Genomic DNA, 5,831 nt, shown 5'->3' with positions numbered 1-5,831 from the left:
AGAGTGCGAGTTAAGATATTTTGTAAATCTTAGCTTAAAATCCAATACATATGTTTGAACATTGTTTCATAGATACCATATTTCCATTTTTTGTACTACATAGTATTTGATTGGAAATACATGATACGTATAATGCAGTGATGTAATAAAGATGATTTCTTCATGTATATTGGTCTTTATTGCACTTTTTAATTATTGATTTCACTTTAAGTGGTGTAAACGTGTTTTTTTTTGCATATGGGAAACATTTGTTCATGGTATGCTCTGTTTTTTTTTTGGTAACACACACAAACTTGTGTGTATGAGTGTATGGTGTCACATTATTAGAGGTCTCATCCAATGTTGTAAAGAGGTCTCGTTTTATATGCCCTTTTATAGTACAACCATCTTTCTAAAATTTCATTTATATTGATTTTAAGTACACTTTTTAAAAGCTAGCAATATTAGTACCTCAATATATAATCTCATTGCAATTCTAAAAATTTATGGACAAATTAATGCAAGTGTAAATCTTGATACATATTTTTGACATTTTACCTAATGTTTACAAAATAAGCATACTTGATGATACTATAATCTATGTTATTACAACTTCATTACAACTCTAGATCTATTGAGATCACATACTTCAAGATCACTGAAACCAATAAAAGAAATCGAGGTGTGCATGTCCTTTTGACTAATTTATCTAATTCTAAACTTTAATCTATGCTAGGATATAACACTTAATATATTCTTATTCACATTTAATTCTCACTATTCTTGTTACACACGATATTTAGTAACAAGTTTTTGTTTTTCTTAGAAGTTATACAAAGAATGGTACATATGTGTCATGATATAGTAAGGAAAATATATATTCCATAAGTGGGGATAAAGCCCTCTAAGTGGCCAAAGTACCCTAGTGTGTATATACACCATATTATAGGTTTCCATATTCCAAGTACTATTAGTCCAACTAAAGAATGTTGAAGTAAAGAGCTTTACTTGTAGGACACTATCCAAGGAATCTACAACAATCCAAAAGGAGTGTTTGCTACAATATATAGATCCAATACTGGTAGTCGTAGTGACAAAATTAGTATTTAGAAAAATTACCCTCGTCATTGCTATTATGGTTACCATAGAACTGTTGCTATTAGTGTCTGTATAGGCATTGCTATTAGCCTCTAGGGATTCATTATATGTGGCCCCTAATTATCGCATGCGTTCAAGGTGTATTTTAAAGTACTTTTATACATGAATTACTGGGAAATAAAATACATCCCTTTTCTATTCAATCTATGAGTGATCCCTTTAGACGGTACCCTCCTGTATTTTTAAAAAAATACTCTTAAAATTCCTTCTTCGAAACCCACATAATATTCTTATATATTTGTGAGTGACCCTCCCAAGCTATTAGCATCACTATATATAGTGTTAGTAATAGTGATGCCTATGTTGATGTTAATAGCAAGGGTGTCGCATGGATTATTGTCCATTGCAAACAAACTTTGAGTATAATAATCTTTGGAACAATATAGGTATACCACATGACTATGGGTTTTTCATGGACTTATATCAAGATCAAGGATTTTCAAGGATTGCATTGGTTTGCCTAGATGATGTCTTCCCTCGTGTGAATGTGGCTACTTCATCACTTACATATATGAAGGTACTCTTGTGCAAAGCATGCATGCTAATGGATACAAATGTCCACATAGTATTTCTAATAATAAGGGAAATGCATTGAGAAAAGCATGCATTGATAATACTATTATCACAAAGAGTTGATGAAAATAGGATATTCGTGTGGCCAATTGAGAAGGGGAAAAGCTAAATGGTGTTTTTTTTGGGAAAAGCAAGGGTATCCTTATTGTGATGGGGGGCACGATTGTCCCATGTGTGTGTGCTGGGGGTTGATTGGAGGGATCTAATTTGTTGAATGAGAGAGGGGGCACTGTCAAATCATAGTGCACTAGAGTTCATGAAAATAGGGGCTTATCATATGGATAGTTGGAGAGGTGAGACTACATGACAATGAGCTTTTAATCATTTCTTACATAGGAAAAAAACAAAAATTCCTTAGTTAAAAATACACATAAGTAGGAAAAGTAAATAATAGGGAAAATGGAACAATTCTTCCTAGTTAGAGAAACTAGGGAACCCCATAGGAAATTCCCTACATAGGAAAAATCCCCTATGTAAGGAACTTTTTCTATGGAAATTCCCTATGTGATTCCCTTGTTTCTCTAACTAGGCAATGCTCTATTTTCCTTATTATTTACTTTCATTACTTATGTGTAATTTTAACTAGGGAATTGATAGAAATTTTCCTTTTTTTCTTTCCTACGGAGGAACCTATGTTTCCCTACATATGGTAATTTTTCTATATAGGAAATTTCTTATGTGATTCTAATTTTTCTCCAACTTGAAAATATTGCATTTTTCTTAGTTTGCATATTCCTACTTATATGAATTTCTAAGTAGGAAATTATATAGAAAATTTTCAACTAGAAAATTATGTAGAGATTATTTAGTTAATTTCAAATAGGATATACTACACATCTGATAGATTAGCTAAGAATTCTTCACTAATAGACTTTTCCATGTCATAAAAAAGTTCCTGAATAGATAATATTTTCTTATATAGGATTTTTTTCCTATGTTGCAAGAAAGCTTGTATATATGTAATTTTAGTGACCTGCTACACACGTTCACGAAGCAGGATCAAGAGCAAGAGCACAATAGTCAGGGAGAGTTGAGGCAAGCGGAAATAATAGTGAGAATGTGCAAATCGACCTAGATAAGTTGGTGCCACACGTGGGATTCCCTATCCACGTTCCCTATTAGAAAAACGGGAGGGTGGATCTCCATGGCACCTTTGCACCTATAGCTCGAATGGCTACCATTAGAGCTGCTATTTCCTTAGCCAGCCATAGGAGTTGGCCAATTTATTAGTTTGATGCGAAGTTTACTTTCCTTAATGGAGATTTGCAAGAGGAGCTCTATGTTGAGCAACCTCCCACATCCAATGGCAAGGTGTACAAATTGAAGAAGATCCTTTACAACCTCAAATAGGCTCCACGTGCTTGGAATGAGAGGATAGACTTGTTTCTCCAAGGAAACCTAGGATATTGGCATTCCTCTTCTGATCCCCAATTATATGTCCACACCTCAGCTAGAGAACACACATTGTTTGTTCTTTATATAGTCGATCTCATCTTCATAAGTGACCATGCCTAAAAGGTCAAGTAAACAAAGGAGCACTACAAGGGAATAGAGAAATAGCGATGGGGGTTTGCAATGTAAAATAGTGGAAAATAGTGATACAAATAGCAACATTGGTTTGAGAAAAAGCAAGCACTGAAACCCGAGTATGGCATTTGCGGCAAACATTTTTGAGAGAGTGATATATATCATCACCTTGAGAGGGAAAGGGAGAGGAAGAGGGAAAGAGAGAGAACAAGAGCTTTTTATCAGCCTCCCCAGCACCGTCGTTGCCGTACACAAAGAAGAGGAGGAAGTACGTAAGGAAGAAAGAAGGGACGTCACGAAGAGGAAGCGAAGAATCCATCCTCGAGCCTTTCTAGTAGGTACATTGCCTCTTCTTGCTTTGTTCTTGTGTTTTCATCTTTTTTTCTTTGTAATGAGATGCATTGAAAGAGAGAGAGAAATAGAGGAAAGGAGAGAGGGAGAAGAAGAAAGGAAGAAGATGAGAGAACAAGAGAAAGAAAAAGAGGAAACATAACAAAGAAAGAGAGAGAGAAAGAGGGAAGGGTAACAAAGAGAGAGGAAGAGAGAAATGAGACACAAAGGAAGGGAGAGAGGAGAATGCGTGAGAGAAACAACGAGGGGGGAGAGAAACAAAGAGAGAGGAAACAAAGAAAGAGGGGGGAGAGAAAAAGAAACGGAGAGGGAAGGAAGAGGTGGATAAAAGGGTGTGGTAAAGAGAGGAAGAGGAGTGAAAAAAAAAAGGAGAGAGCTAGAAAGAGAGGTGGAAGAAAAGGGATAGAAAGAACAACAATTAGAGAGTGAGAGAGAAGGAGAGAGAAAAACAAAAATAATGAGAGAATTACAGAGAATGGAATGATAGAAAACTAAATGGAGAGGGGAAAGAGAGGGACAAAGAGGGGCGGGGAGACAGGGTCTTTAAATGTCCTTATTTTATGATTTTTAAAAAAAACCTTTGATTTTCATTGTAACGAGATGAGTCGAGTGCGAGTGGAGAGGAAAAGAGAGAAAGAAATAGAGAGAAGAAGTGAGAGTGAGGATGGAATATGGGGGAGAGAAAGAAACATTGAGAGAGGGGAAGAGAGAATCACAAAGAAGAATGAAGGGAGGCAAATAAAAAAAGAAAGAGAGAGAGAAAGAGGGGTGGGAAGAGAAACAAACAAGGACGAAGGAGGCAAATAAGAGAAGGGGAAAGAGAGAGAGAGAAAGAGGGGCAGAGAGAGAAATAAAAAGAGGGGTAGATAAAGATAGAGAGACATTAAGAGAAAATGAAAAGACAAAGAGAGATGGAGGGAGGCAAACAAATAAAGGAAAAGGGAGAGATAGAGGAGTAGAGATTAAAATGAAGGAAGATCATCAATGAGGGGAACAAAAACCTATTGTTTGTTGCTATAAAATGGACCAAATGGAAAACGATGATGGTCGTGATGTCCAAGATCACGAGGCGTATCTTAATCAATACATTGCTAGTAGGGTATTGGCAAAGCTTTACTATTGTATTCGCATCATCTCCTCCATTAATCTAGCCCGTACCCCCCTCTGACCTTGTTTCCCTCACATTCTGATTAAGCCAACCTTGTGGTCAAGTCAAGGATCGTATGTGTTCTTTGCTACCACTTGCCAATATTATTCTTTTCTTATTCTAATCCTTTATTCTATCACTTTGTCAGAATCTCCAATGTTCTATGCTCTTGTTTCCAAGATTGTCTTAATCATGATCTCTATCAGAATATTGAACATGTGTGCTCTTCTTTCCAAGCATGGCTTAATTTTGATCTCTATTGTATTTCATAAGCTAGTTATTTTTGGAATCATCGTAATTATGTGACATATTTGACACTTTGTTCACCAACTACATGATTTTTTTTCTCTCTAATTTTCTTATTCTTTTTGTTTCTTTTATACCTCTAGCTTTTTCCTTAGTGTCCTTGTAGTTGTATCATTGCATTCAGCTTGTCTTCCCATTGCACTTTATGCTTAATAGCATTTTCATATTGGCTCTCTAGGTGCACCTCTTTCTCTCTTTCCACCTCGCAGTTCTCTTGTAGCTCTTTATAATATATTCTTGTGTCATCACTTACTTTTGGTATTGTGAAAACATTTGTTAGGCAGTATGAATCCCTAATTGCATATTCCCTCTATAAGTGCCATAAGTGTATTTTTCTTTCTCTAATGTGGCTGCTAGTTATTATTAATGGATGCATCATAGATTCTCTTGTACTTTGACATAAGTCTTGACTAGTTTTTAATTTTATTTGTATTCTAAGGTTAGGACCCCATGAGCACTAATTATTTCGCTCTAGTTGAATGCTCCATCAAAAGTCCCCCCTTTTTCCATTTCAATTCATCCTCTTCCTTCAGATGTCTTTACTTCTATTTCTCATTCTCCCTTCAAGACTTTTCCTTGGCCTTTTTCATATCCTCCTCTTCATTAGATGTAATATTTTCTTTTCTTGTTCCTTTCTTAGTAATTATTTTCTTCTTGCCACCATTATTACACTTCTATTTTTGTTATTTTAGTTGTGTCATGTGATTACTGTAGAGTCTTAAGTGAATCTCACTGTGTATCTTTAACCCCTTTTCTCTTCTACTTAGCCATCATCAACCAACTCACAAGA

This window comes from Lygodium microphyllum, chromosome 1 (assembly GCF_053477565.2).
Source record: "Lygodium microphyllum isolate KBCC chromosome 1, Lygodium_microphyllum_v1.1.10, whole genome shotgun sequence".
NCBI lineage: Eukaryota > Viridiplantae > Streptophyta > Polypodiopsida > Schizaeales > Lygodiaceae > Lygodium > Lygodium microphyllum.
Note: the sequence above shows the minus strand (reverse complement) of the source record.